This window comes from Taudactylus pleione, unplaced genomic scaffold (assembly GCF_031769625.1).
Source record: "Taudactylus pleione unplaced genomic scaffold, aTauple2 ptg000317l, whole genome shotgun sequence".
In the NCBI taxonomy this organism is placed as follows: Eukaryota; Metazoa; Chordata; class Amphibia; order Anura; family Myobatrachidae; genus Taudactylus; species Taudactylus pleione.
The window spans coordinates 3,520,972-3,535,528 of record NW_028284718.1 but is presented as its reverse complement, the minus strand read 5'-3'; the positions used below and the strand labels follow the sequence as shown (position 1 = coordinate 3,535,528).

The 14,557-nt window shown below is 32.5% G+C and overlaps 8 non-coding genes across 8 annotated transcripts; all 8 read right to left on the bottom strand.

Annotated features, from left to right (window-relative positions):
• Positions 1 to 433: 433 nt before the first annotated feature.
• On the bottom strand, positions 434 to 505 carry TRNAP-UGG (transfer RNA proline (anticodon UGG)). Its single transcript has one exon. It is a non-coding gene; the product is annotated as a tRNA-Pro (tRNA).
• A 1,696-nt stretch (positions 506 to 2,201) lies between these two features.
• On the bottom strand, positions 2,202 to 2,273 carry TRNAP-UGG (transfer RNA proline (anticodon UGG)). The gene has a single exon. It is a non-coding gene; the product is annotated as a tRNA-Pro (tRNA).
• A 1,702-nt stretch (positions 2,274 to 3,975) lies between these two features.
• Positions 3,976 to 4,047, bottom strand: TRNAP-UGG (transfer RNA proline (anticodon UGG)). Its single transcript has one exon. It is a non-coding gene; the product is annotated as a tRNA-Pro (tRNA).
• A 1,697-nt stretch (positions 4,048 to 5,744) lies between these two features.
• TRNAP-UGG (transfer RNA proline (anticodon UGG)) lies at positions 5,745 to 5,816 on the bottom strand. The gene has a single exon. It is a non-coding gene; the product is annotated as a tRNA-Pro (tRNA).
• A 1,696-nt stretch (positions 5,817 to 7,512) lies between these two features.
• TRNAP-UGG (transfer RNA proline (anticodon UGG)) lies at positions 7,513 to 7,584 on the bottom strand. Its single transcript has one exon. It is a non-coding gene; the product is annotated as a tRNA-Pro (tRNA).
• Positions 7,585 to 9,286: 1,702 nt separating this feature from the next.
• TRNAP-UGG (transfer RNA proline (anticodon UGG)) lies at positions 9,287 to 9,358 on the bottom strand. The gene has a single exon. It is a non-coding gene; the product is annotated as a tRNA-Pro (tRNA).
• A 1,697-nt stretch (positions 9,359 to 11,055) lies between these two features.
• TRNAP-UGG (transfer RNA proline (anticodon UGG)) lies at positions 11,056 to 11,127 on the bottom strand. The gene has a single exon. It is a non-coding gene; the product is annotated as a tRNA-Pro (tRNA).
• A 1,703-nt stretch (positions 11,128 to 12,830) lies between these two features.
• On the bottom strand, positions 12,831 to 12,902 carry TRNAP-UGG (transfer RNA proline (anticodon UGG)). The gene has a single exon. It is a non-coding gene; the product is annotated as a tRNA-Pro (tRNA).
• Positions 12,903 to 14,557: the final 1,655 nt, after the last annotated feature.

Sequence of the window (14,557 nt, the reverse complement as noted above, 5' to 3'; positions counted from 1 at the left end):
CTATTCTTTTAAAACATTCAAAGCTATCTAGACAGTAGGGAACCTGCAGTTTTCCTAATATACCACAATACAGTTGAAATTTGAATAAGTATGCTCTTATTTTTAGACCAACTAAAATGTTTCCGTAAGATTCTATTGATAGTTTTCTTTGTGTGCTTATTTGGAAAGTGCAAGTGCAGTGACAAGATTTAAAAATGGCTACAGAGTTTGGACTTGTCTGATCGATAAAACCCAAGACTTGTCAAAAGCTATGTGTAAATCATGCATAAATAGAAGAAAGGCAATTGAAAAATGATGAAGGCAAGATTCATAAGTATGTACAAATTCTATTGGGAGTATGGCAAAAACAAAACTCAGTTGATGCTATTGACTTAGCCAATTGAGAAAATCAGATATATATAAACCATGAGATGTACTGTACAAAAGAAATAGAGGGCTCATCCGGGATTTGAACCCGGGACCTCTCGCACCCAAAGCGAGAATCATACCCCTAGACCAACAAGCCAACTGAAATAATTGTTGTTTATTTGATTTCTTTACTGTTTTTATGTGAAAATGGTATTCTTTTAAAGCAGTCACTAATGTATACAAGGAGGAAATATAGCATAAATAAAATGTTTCCTAATAGTCAATATTTTTCTAAGTATACTTGCTTGGAAATTGCTGTGCAAAGTTTTATGATGACCAGCAGAGTTTTTCTGATGGATAAATCCCAAGACATGTCACATGCTATGTGCAGATAAGTTCTTACAAATAATTTTAGCAGTTTGACAAAAAACAAAATTCAATTGTGCAAATAAGTAAATCCAATTTATTTTGAGAGTTTTGAAAAAACAACATTCAGTTGAAATTCACTCAGGAAATTGACTTCAATTAGATAATGGAACCATGTCAAAGAATCTGAAAAGTTGGGCTCATCCAGGATTTGAACCTGGGACCTCTCGCACCCAAAGTGAGAGTCATAGAATCATCAAGTAAGCACATTTTGTTTGATTTCTTAACTGTTTTTATGTGAAAATTGTATTATTTTAAAGCAGTCACTAATGTATAAAAATAGGAAATATTATCATAAATAAAATATTTCCTAATAGTCAATATTTTTCTAAGTATACCTGCTTGGAAATTGCTGTGCAAAGTTTTATGATGCCCAGCAGAGTTTTTCTGATGGATAAAACCCAAGACATGTCACATGCTATGTGCAGATAAGTACTTACAAATAATATTAGCAGTTTGACATAACACAAAATTCAATTCTGCAAATAAGTAAATCCAATCTATTTTGAGAGTTTTGAAAAAACAAAATTCAGTTGAAATTCTCTCAGGAAATTGACTTCAATAAGATAATGGAACCATGTCAAAGAATCTGAAAATTTGGGGTTGTCCACGATTTGAACCTGGGACCTCTCGCAACCCTAAGCGAGAATCATAACCCTAGACCAACAAGCCACCTACCTGACCATTTTTCTATTGATTTTTCAATTGATTTAAAGAAAATAGCTTTTTGTTTTTAAAAACACCATATACATTTATGTAAAAATGAATTTGTAGAATAAATAAAATATTTCCTTATGGTCCAGTAGATAGTTTTCTAAGTATGCATATAGGAAAAGTGCAGGGACAAGATTTGTGAGTGCCTACAGAGTTTGGACTTCTCTCATGGACGAAGCTAAAGACTTGTCATATGCAATGTACAAATCATGCTTCCAGACACAGAAGAAAGGCAAAAGAAAACCTTGCACTTTCATTTTTGAACTTTTTGCATTTCAAAATGAGACTATTCTTTTAAAACATTCAAAGCTATCTAGACAGTAGGGAACCTGCAGTTTTCCTAATATACCACAATACAGTTGAAATTTGAATAAGTATGCTCTTATTTTTAGAACAACTAAAATGTTTCCGTAAGATTCTATTGATAGTTTTCTTTGTGTGCTTATTTGGAAAGTGCAGTGACAAGATTTAAAAATGGCTACACAGTTTGGACTTGTCTGATCGATAAAACCCAAGACTTGTCAAAAGCTATGTGTAAATCATGCATAAATAGAAGAAAGGCAATTGAAAAATGATGAAGGCAAGATTCATAAGTATGTACAAATTCTATTGGGAGTATGGCAAAAACAAAACTCAGTTGATGCTATTGACTTAGCCAATTGAGAAAATCAGATATATATAAACCATGAGATGTACTGTACAAAAGAAATAGAGGGCTCGTCCGGGATTTGAACCCGGGACCTCTCGCACCCAAAGTGAGAATCATACCCCTAGACCAACGAGCCAAATGAAATAAATCAGTTTTATTTGATTTCTTAACTGTTTTTATGTGAAAATGGTATTCTTTTAAAGCAGTCACTAATGTATACAAGGAGGAAATATTAGCATAAATAAAATGTTTCTAATAGTCAATATTTTTCTAAGTATACTTGCTTGGAAATTGCTGTGCAAAGTTTTATGATGACCAGCAGAGTTTTTCTGATGGATAAAACCCAAGACATGTCACATGCTATGTGCAGATAAGTACTTACAAATAATTTTAGCAGTTTGACAAAAAACAAAATTCAATTGTGCAAATAAGTAAATCCAATCTATTTTGAGAGTTTTGAAAAAACAACATTCAGTTGAAATTCACTCAGGAAATTGACTTCAATAAGATAATGGAACCATGTCAAAGAATCTGAAAAGTTGGGCTCGTCCAGGATTTGAACCCGGGACCTCTCGCACCCAAAGTGAGAGTCATAGAATCATCAAGAAAGCACATTTTATTTGATTTCTTAACTGTTTTTATGTGAAAATTGTATTATTTTAAAGCAGTCACTAAAGTATAAAAGGAGGAAATATTATCATAAATAAAATATTTCCTAATTGTCAATATTTTTCTAAGTATACCTGCTTGGAAATTGCTGTGCAAAGTTTTATGATGCCCAGCAGAGTTTTTCTGATGGATAAAACCCAAGACATGTCACATGCTATGTGCAGATAAGTACTTACAAATAATATTAGCAGTTTGACATAAAACAAAATTCAATTCTGCAAATAAGTAAATCCAATCTATTTTGAGAGTTTTGAAAAAACAAAATTCAGTTGAAATTCACTCAGGAAATTGACTTCCATAAGATAATGGAACCATGTCAAAGAATCTGAAAATTTGGGCTCGTCCACGATTTGAACTTGGGACCTCTCGCAACCCTAAGCGAGAATCATAACCCTAGACCAACAAGCCACCTACCTGACCATTTTTCTATTGATTTTTCAATTGATTTAAAGAAAATAGCTTTTTGTTTTTAAAAACACCATATACATTTATGTAAAAATGAATTTGTAGAATAAATAAAATATTTCCTTATGGTCCAGTAGATAGTTTTCTAAGTATGCATATAGGAAAAGTGCAGGGACAAGATTTGTGAGTGCCTACAGAGTTTGGACTTCTCTCATGGACGAAGCTAAAGACTTGTCATATGCAATGTACAAATCATGCTTCCAGACACAGAAGAAAGGCAAAAGAAAACCTTGCACTTTCATTTTTGAACTTTTTGTGTTTCAAAATGAGACTATTCTTTTAAAACATTCAAAGCTATCTAGACAGTAGGGAACCTGCAGTTTTCCTAATATACCACAATACAGTTGAAATTTGAATAAGTATGCTCTTATTTTTAGAACAACTAAAATGTTTCCGTAAGATTCTATTGATAGTTTTCTTTGTGTGCTTATTTGGAAAGTGCAAGTGCAGTGACAAGATTTAAAAATGGCTACAGAGTTTGGACTTGTCTGATCGATAAAACCCAAGACTTGTCAAAAGCTATGTGTAAATCATGCATAAATAGAAGAAAGGCAATTGAAAAATGATGAAGGCAAGATTCATAAGTATGTACAAATTCTATTGGGAGTATGGCAAAAACAAAACTCAGTTGATGCTATTGACTTAGCCAATTGAGAAAATCAGATATATATAAACCATGAGATGTACTGTACAAAAGAAATAGAGGGCTCGTCCGGGATTTGAACCCGGGACCTCTCGCACCCAAAGTGAGAATCATACCCCTAGACCAACGAGCCAAATGAAATAAATCAGTTTTATTTGATTTCTTAACTGTTTTTATGTGAAAATGGTATTCTTTTAAAGCAGTCACTAATGTATACAAGGAGGAAATATTAGGATAAATAAAATGTTTCCTAATAGTCAATATTTTTCTAAGTATACTTGCTTGGAAATTGCTGTGCAAAGTTTTATGATGACCAGCAGAGTTTTTCTGATGGATAAATCCCAAGACATGTCACATGCTATGTGCAGATAAGTTCTTACAAATAATTTTAGCAGTTTGACAAAAAACAAAATTCAATTGTGCAAATAAGTAAATCCAATTTATTTTGAGAGTTTTGAAAAAACAACATTCAGTTGAAATTCACTCAGGAAATTGACTTCAATAAGATAATGGAACCATGTCAAAGAATCTGAAAAGTTGGGCTCATCCAGGATTTGAACCCGGGACCTCTCGCACCCAAAGTGAGAGTCATAGAATCATCAAGTAAGCACATTTTGTTTGATTTCTTAACTGTTTTTATGTGAAAATTGTATTATTTTAAAGCAGTCACTAATGTATAAAAATAGGAAATATTATCATAAATAAAATATTTCCTAATAGTCAATATTTTTCTAAGTATACCTGCTTGGAAATTGCTGTGCAAAGTTTTATGATGCCCAGCAGAGTTTTTCTGATGGATAAAACCCAAGACATGTCACATGCTATGTGCAGATAAGTACTTACAAATAATATTAGCAGTTTGACATAAAACAAAATTCAATTCTGCAAATAAGTAAATCCAATCTATTTTGAGAGTTTTGAAAAAACAAAATTCAGTTGAAATTCTCTCAGGAAATTGACTTCAATAAGATAATGGAACCATGTCAAAGAATCTGAAAATTTGGGGTTGTCCACGATTTGAACCTGGGACCTCTCGCAACCCTAAGCGAGAATCATAACCCTAGACCAACAAGCCACCTACCTGACCATTTTTCTATTGATTTTTCAATTGATTTAAAGAAAATAGCTTTTTGTTTTTAAAAACACCATATACATTTATGTAAAAATGAATTTGTAGAATAAATAAAATATTTCCTTATGGTCCAGTAGATAGTTTTCTAAGTATGCATATAGGAAAAGTGCAGGGACAAGATTTGTGAGTGCCTACAGAGTTTGGACTTCTCTCATGGACGAAGCTAAAGACTTGTCATATGCAATGTACAAATCATGCTTCCAGACACAGAAGAAAGGCAAAAGAAAACCTTGCACTTTCATTTTTGAACTTTTTGCATTTCAAAATAAGACTATTCTTTTAAAACATTCAAAGCTATCTAGACAGTAGGGAACCTGCAGTTTTCCTAATATACCACAATACAGTTGAAATTTGAATAAGTATGCTCTTATTTTTAGAACAACTAAAATGTTTCCGTAAGATTCTATTGATAGTTTTCTTTGTGTGCTTATTTGGAAAGTGCAGTGACAAGATTTAAAAATGGCTACAGAGTTTGGACTTGTCTGATCGATAAAACCCAAGACTTGTCAAAAGCTATGTGTAAATCATGCATAAATAGAAGAAAGGCAATTGAAAAATGATGAAGGCAAGATTCATAAGTATGTACAAATTCTATTGGGAGTATGGCAAAAACAAAACTCAGTTGATGCTATTGACTTAGCCAATTGAGAAAATCAGATATATATAAACCATGAGATGTACTGTACAAAAGAAATAGAGGGCTCATCCGGGATTTGAACCCGGGACCTCTCGCACCCAAAGCGAGAATCATACCCCTAGACCAACAAGCCAACTGAAATAATTGTTGTTTATTTGATTTCTTTACTGTTTTTATGTGAAAATGGTATTCTTTTAAAGCAGTCACTAATGTATACAAGGAGGAAATATAGCATAAATAAAATGTTTCCTAATAGTCAATATTTTTCTAAGTATACTTGCTTGGAAATTGCTGTGCAAAGTTTTATGATGACCAGCAGAGTTTTTCTGATGGATAAATCCCAAGACATGTCACATGCTATGTGCAGATAAGTTCTTACAAATAATTTTAGCAGTTTGACAAAAAACAAAATTCAATTGTGCAAATAAGTAAATCCAATTTATTTTGAGAGTTTTGAAAAAACAACATTCAGTTGAAATTCACTCAGGAAATTGACTTCAATTAGATAATGGAACCATGTCAAAGAATCTGAAAAGTTGGGCTCATCCAGGATTTGAACCTGGGACCTCTCGCACCCAAAGTGAGAGTCATAGAATCATCAAGTAAGCACATTTTGTTTGATTTCTTAACTGTTTTTATGTGAAAATTGTATTATTTTAAAGCAGTCACTAATGTATAAAAATAGGAAATATTATCATAAATAAAATATTTCCTAATAGTCAATATTTTTCTAAGTATACCTGCTTGGAAATTGCTGTGCAAAGTTTTATGATGCCCAGCAGAGTTTTTCTGATGGATAAAACCCAAGACATGTCACATGCTATGTGCAGATAAGTACTTACAAATAATATTAGCAGTTTGACATAACACAAAATTCAATTCTGCAAATAAGTAAATCCAATCTATTTTGAGAGTTTTGAAAAAACAAAATTCAGTTGAAATTCTCTCAGGAAATTGACTTCAATAAGATAATGGAACCATGTCAAAGAATCTGAAAATTTGGGGTTGTCCACGATTTGAACCTGGGACCTCTCGCAACCCTAAGCGAGAATCATAACCCTAGACCAACAAGCCACCTACCTGACCATTTTTCTATTGATTTTTCAATTGATTTAAAGAAAATAGCTTTTTGTTTTTAAAAACACCATATACATTTATGTAAAAATGAATTTGTAGAATAAATAAAATATTTCCTTATGGTCCAGTAGATAGTTTTCTAAGTATGCATATAGGAAAAGTGCAGGGACAAGATTTGTGAGTGCCTACAGAGTTTGGACTTCTCTCATGGACGAAGCTAAAGACTTGTCATATGCAATGTACAAATCATGCTTCCAGACACAGAAGAAAGGCAAAAGAAAACCTTGCACTTTCATTTTTGAACTTTTTGCATTTCAAAATGAGACTATTCTTTTAAAACATTCAAAGCTATCTAGACAGTAGGGAACCTGCAGTTTTCCTAATATACCACAATACAGTTGAAATTTGAATAAGTATGCTCTTATTTTTAGAACAACTAAAATGTTTCCGTAAGATTCTATTGATAGTTTTCTTTGTGTGCTTATTTGGAAAGTGCAGTGACAAGATTTAAAAATGGCTACACAGTTTGGACTTGTCTGATCGATAAAACCCAAGACTTGTCAAAAGCTATGTGTAAATCATGCATAAATAGAAGAAAGGCAATTGAAAAATGATGAAGGCAAGATTCATAAGTATGTACAAATTCTATTGGGAGTATGGCAAAAACAAAACTCAGTTGATGCTATTGACTTAGCCAATTGAGAAAATCAGATATATATAAACCATGAGATGTACTGTACAAAAGAAATAGAGGGCTCGTCCGGGATTTGAACCCGGGACCTCTCGCACCCAAAGTGAGAATCATACCCCTAGACCAACGAGCCAAATGAAATAAATCAGTTTTATTTGATTTCTTAACTGTTTTTATGTGAAAATGGTATTCTTTTAAAGCAGTCACTAATGTATACAAGGAGGAAATATTAGCATAAATAAAATGTTTCTAATAGTCAATATTTTTCTAAGTATACTTGCTTGGAAATTGCTGTGCAAAGTTTTATGATGACCAGCAGAGTTTTTCTGATGGATAAAACCCAAGACATGTCACATGCTATGTGCAGATAAGTACTTACAAATAATTTTAGCAGTTTGACAAAAAACAAAATTCAATTGTGCAAATAAGTAAATCCAATCTATTTTGAGAGTTTTGAAAAAACAACATTCAGTTGAAATTCACTCAGGAAATTGACTTCAATAAGATAATGGAACCATGTCAAAGAATCTGAAAAGTTGGGCTCGTCCAGGATTTGAACCCGGGACCTCTCGCACCCAAAGTGAGAGTCATAGAATCATCAAGAAAGCACATTTTATTTGATTTCTTAACTGTTTTTATGTGAAAATTGTATTATTTTAAAGCAGTCACTAAAGTATAAAAGGAGGAAATATTATCATAAATAAAATATTTCCTAATTGTCAATATTTTTCTAAGTATACCTGCTTGGAAATTGCTGTGCAAAGTTTTATGATGCCCAGCAGAGTTTTTCTGATGGATAAAACCCAAGACATGTCACATGCTATGTGCAGATAAGTACTTACAAATAATATTAGCAGTTTGACATAAAACAAAATTCAATTCTGCAAATAAGTAAATCCAATCTATTTTGAGAGTTTTGAAAAAACAAAATTCAGTTGAAATTCACTCAGGAAATTGACTTCCATAAGATAATGGAACCATGTCAAAGAATCTGAAAATTTGGGCTCGTCCACGATTTGAACTTGGGACCTCTCGCAACCCTAAGCGAGAATCATAACCCTAGACCAACAAGCCACCTACCTGACCATTTTTCTATTGATTTTTCAATTGATTTAAAGAAAATAGCTTTTTGTTTTTAAAAACACCATATACATTTATGTAAAAATGAATTTGTAGAATAAATAAAATATTTCCTTATGGTCCAGTAGATAGTTTTCTAAGTATGCATATAGGAAAAGTGCAGGGACAAGATTTGTGAGTGCCTACAGAGTTTGGACTTCTCTCATGGACGAAGCTAAAGACTTGTCATATGCAATGTACAAATCATGCTTCCAGACACAGAAGAAAGGCAAAAGAAAACCTTGCACTTTCATTTTTGAACTTTTTGTGTTTCAAAATGAGACTATTCTTTTAAAACATTCAAAGCTATCTAGACAGTAGGGAACCTGCAGTTTTCCTAATATACCACAATACAGTTGAAATTTGAATAAGTATGCTCTTATTTTTAGAACAACTAAAATGTTTCCGTAAGATTCTATTGATAGTTTTCTTTGTGTGCTTATTTGGAAAGTGCAAGTGCAGTGACAAGATTTAAAAATGGCTACAGAGTTTGGACTTGTCTGATCGATAAAACCCAAGACTTGTCAAAAGCTATGTGTAAATCATGCATAAATAGAAGAAAGGCAATTGAAAAATGATGAAGGCAAGATTCATAAGTATGTACAAATTCTATTGGGAGTATGGCAAAAACAAAACTCAGTTGATGCTATTGACTTAGCCAATTGAGAAAATCAGATATATATAAACCATGAGATGTACTGTACAAAAGAAATAGAGGGCTCGTCCGGGATTTGAACCCGGGACCTCTCGCACCCAAAGTGAGAATCATACCCCTAGACCAACGAGCCAAATGAAATAAATCAGTTTTATTTGATTTCTTAACTGTTTTTATGTGAAAATGGTATTCTTTTAAAGCAGTCACTAATGTATACAAGGAGGAAATATTAGGATAAATAAAATGTTTCCTAATAGTCAATATTTTTCTAAGTATACTTGCTTGGAAATTGCTGTGCAAAGTTTTATGATGACCAGCAGAGTTTTTCTGATGGATAAATCCCAAGACATGTCACATGCTATGTGCAGATAAGTTCTTACAAATAATTTTAGCAGTTTGACAAAAAACAAAATTCAATTGTGCAAATAAGTAAATCCAATTTATTTTGAGAGTTTTGAAAAAACAACATTCAGTTGAAATTCACTCAGGAAATTGACTTCAATAAGATAATGGAACCATGTCAAAGAATCTGAAAAGTTGGGCTCATCCAGGATTTGAACCCGGGACCTCTCGCACCCAAAGTGAGAGTCATAGAATCATCAAGTAAGCACATTTTGTTTGATTTCTTAACTGTTTTTATGTGAAAATTGTATTATTTTAAAGCAGTCACTAATGTATAAAAATAGGAAATATTATCATAAATAAAATATTTCCTAATAGTCAATATTTTTCTAAGTATACCTGCTTGGAAATTGCTGTGCAAAGTTTTATGATGCCCAGCAGAGTTTTTCTGATGGATAAAACCCAAGACATGTCACATGCTATGTGCAGATAAGTACTTACAAATAATATTAGCAGTTTGACATAAAACAAAATTCAATTCTGCAAATAAGTAAATCCAATCTATTTTGAGAGTTTTGAAAAAACAAAATTCAGTTGAAATTCTCTCAGGAAATTGACTTCAATAAGATAATGGAACCATGTCAAAGAATCTGAAAATTTGGGGTTGTCCACGATTTGAACCTGGGACCTCTCGCAACCCTAAGCGAGAATCATAACCCTAGACCAACAAGCCACCTACCTGACCATTTTTCTATTGATTTTTCAATTGATTTAAAGAAAATAGCTTTTTGTTTTTAAAAACACCATATACATTTATGTAAAAATGAATTTGTAGAATAAATAAAATATTTCCTTATGGTCCAGTAGATAGTTTTCTAAGTATGCATATAGGAAAAGTGCAGGGACAAGATTTGTGAGTGCCTACAGAGTTTGGACTTCTCTCATGGACGAAGCTAAAGACTTGTCATATGCAATGTACAAATCATGCTTCCAGACACAGAAGAAAGGCAAAAGAAAACCTTGCACTTTCATTTTTGAACTTTTTGCATTTCAAAATAAGACTATTCTTTTAAAACATTCAAAGCTATCTAGACAGTAGGGAACCTGCAGTTTTCCTAATATACCACAATACAGTTGAAATTTGAATAAGTATGCTCTTATTTTTAGAACAACTAAAATGTTTCCGTAAGATTCTATTGATAGTTTTCTTTGTGTGCTTATTTGGAAAGTGCAGTGACAAGATTTAAAAATGGCTACACAGTTTGGACTTGTCTGATCGATAAAACCCAAGACTTGTCAAAAGCTATGTGTAAATCATGCATAAATAGAAGAAAGGCAATTGAAAAATGATGAAGGCAAGATTCATAAGTATGTACAAATTCTATTGGGAGTATGGCAAAAACAAAACTCAGTTGATGCTATTGACTTAGCCAATTGAGAAAATCAGATATATATAAACCATGAGATGTACTGTACAAAAGAAATAGAGGGCTCGTCCGGGATTTGAACCCGGGACCTCTCACACCCAAAGCGAGAATCATACCCCTAGACCAACGAGCCAACCGAAATAAGTGTGGTTTATTTGATTTTTTAACTGTTTTTATGTGAAAATGGTATTCTTTTAAAGCAGTCACTAATGTATACAAGGAGGAAATATTAGCATAAATAAAATGTTTCCTAATAGTCAATATTTTTCTAAGTATACTTGCTTGGAAATTGCTGTGCAAAGTTTTATGATGACCAGCAGAGTTTTTCTGATGGATAAAACCCAAGACATGTCACATGCTATGTGCAGATAAGTACTTACAAATAATTTTAGCAGTTTGACAATAAACAAAATTCAATTGTGCAAATAAGTAAATCCAATCTATTTTGAGAGTTTTGAAAAAACAACATTCAGTTGAAATTCACTCAGGAAATTGACTTCAATAAGATAATGGAATCATGTCAAAGAATCTGAAAAGTTGGGCTCGTCCAGGATTTGAACCCGGGACCTCTCGCACCCAAAGTGAGAGTCATAGAATCATCAAGTAAGCACATTTTATTTGATTTCTTAACTGTTTTTATGTGAAAATTGTATTATTTTAAAGCAGTCACTAATGTATAAAAGGAGGAAATATTATCATAAATAAAATATTTCCTAATAGTCAATATTTTTCTAAGTATACCTGCTTGGAAATTGCTGTGCAAAGTTTTATGATGCCCAGCAGAGTTTTTCTGATGGATAAAACCCAAGACATGTCACATGCTATGTGCAGATAAGTACTTACAAATAATATTAGCAGTTTGACATAAAACAAAATTCAATTCTGCAAATAAGTAAATCCAATCTATTTTGAGAGTTTTGAAAAAACAAAATTCAGTTGAAATTCACTCAGGAAATTGACTTCAATAAGATAATGGAACCATGTCAAAGAATCTGAAAATTTGGGCTCGTCCACGATTTGAACTTGGGACCTCTCGCAACCCTTAGCGAGAATCATAACCCTAGACCAACAAGCCACCTACCTGACCATTTTTCTATTGATTTTTCAATTGATTTAAAGAAAATAGCTTTTTGTTTTTAAAAACACCATATACATTTATGTAAAAATGAATTTGTAGAATAAATAAAATATTTCCTTATGGTCCAGTAGATAGTTTTCTAAGTATGCATATAGGAAAAGTGCAGGGACAAGATTTGTGAGTGCCTACAGAGTTTGGACTTCTCTCATGGACGAAGCTAAAGACTTGTCATATGCAATGTACAAATCATGCTTCCAGACACAGAAGAAAGGCAAAAGAAAACCTTGCACTTTCATTTTTGAACTTTTTGTGTTTCAAAATGAGACTATTCTTTTAAAACATTCAAAGCTATCTAGACAGTAGGGAACCTGCAGTTTTCCTAATATACCACAATACAGTTGAAATTTGAATAAGTATGCTCTTATTTTTAGAACAACTAAAATGTTTCCGTAAGATTCTATTGATAGTTTTCTTTGTGTGCTTATTTGGAAAGTGCAAGTGCAGTGACAAGATTTAAAAATGGCTACAGAGTTTGGACTTGTCTGATCGATAAAACCCAAGACTTGTCAAAAGCTATGTGTAAATCATGCATAAATAGAAGAAAGGCAATTGAAAAATGATGAAGGCAAGATTCATAAGTATGTACAAATTCTATTGGGAGTATGGCAAAAACAAAACTCAGTTGATGCTATTGACTTAGCCAATTGAGAAAATCAGATATATATAAACCATGAGATGTACTGTACAAAAGAAATAGAGGGCTCATCCGGGATTTGAACCCGGGACCTCTCGCACCCAAAGCGAGAATCATACCCCTAGACCAACGAGCCAAATGAAATAAGTCAGTTTTATTTGATTTCTTAACTGTTTTTATGTGAAAATGGTATTCTTTTAAAGCAGTCACTAATGTATACAAGGAGGAAATATTAGCATAAATGAAATATTTCCTAATAGTAAATATTTTTCGAAGTATACTTGCTTGGAAATTGCTGTGCAAAGTTTTATGATGCCTGCAGAGTTTTTCTGATGGATAAAACCCAAGACATGTCACATGCTATGTGCAGATAAGTACTTACAAATAATTTTAGCAGTTTGACAAAAAACAAAATTCAATTGTGCAAATAAGTAAATCCAATCTATTTTGAGAGTTTTGAAAAAACAACATTCAGTTGAAATTCACTCAGGAAATTGACTTCAATAAGATAATGGAACCATGTCAAAGAATCTGAAAAGTTGGGCTCGTCCAGGATTTGAACCCGGGACCTCTCGCACCCAAAGTGAGAGTCATAGAATCATCAAGTAAGCACATTTTATTTGATTTCTTAACTGTTTTTATGTGAAAATTGTATTATTTTAAAGCAGTCACTAATGTATAAAAGGAGGAAATATTATCATAAATAAAATATTTCCTAATAGTCAATATTTTTCTAAGTATACCTGCTTGGAAATTGCTGTGCAAAGTTTTATGATGCCCAGCAGAGTTTTTCTGATGGATAAAACCCAAGACATGTCACATGCTATGTGCAGATAAGTACTTACAAATAATATTAGCAGTTTGACATAAAACAAAATTCAATTCTGCAAATAAGTAAATCCAATCTATTTTGAGAGTTTTGAAAAAACAAAATTCAGTTGAAATTCACTCAGGAAATTGACTTCAATAAGATAATGGAACCATGTCAAAGAATCTGAAAATTTGGGCTCGTCCACGATTTGAACCTGGGACCTCTCGCAACCCTAAGCGAGAATCATAACCCTAGACCAACAAGCCACCTACCTGACCATTTTTCTATTGATTTTTCAATTGATTTAAAGAAAATAGCTTTTTGTTTTTAAAAACACCATATACATTTATGTAAAAATGAATTTGTAGAATAAATAAAATATTTCCTTATGGTCCAGTAGATAGTTTTCTAAGTATGCATATAGGAAAAGTGCAGGGACAAGATTTGTGAGTGCCTACAGAGTTTGGACTTCTCTCATGGACGAAGCTAAAGACTTGTCATATGCAATGTACAAATCATGCTTCCAGACACAGAAGAAAGGCAAAAGAAAACCTTGCACTTTCATTTTTGAACTTTTTGCATTTCAAAATGAGACTATTCTTTTAAAACATTCAAAGCTATCTAGACAGTAGGGAACCTGCAGTTTTCCTAATATACCACAATACAGTTGAAATTTGAATAAGTATGCTCTTATTTTTAGAACAACTAAAATGTTTCCGTAAGATTCTATTGATAGTTTTCTTTGTGTGCTTATTTGGAAAGTGCAGTGACAAGATTTAAAAATGGCTACACAGTTTGGACTTGTCTGATCGATAAAACCCAAGACTTGTCAAAAGCTATGTGTAAATCATGCATAAATAGAAGAAAGGCAATTGAAAAATGATGAAGGCAAGATTCATAAGTATGTACAAATTCTATTGGGAGTATGGCAAAAACAAAACTCAGTTGATACTATTGACTTAGCCAATTGAGAAAATCAG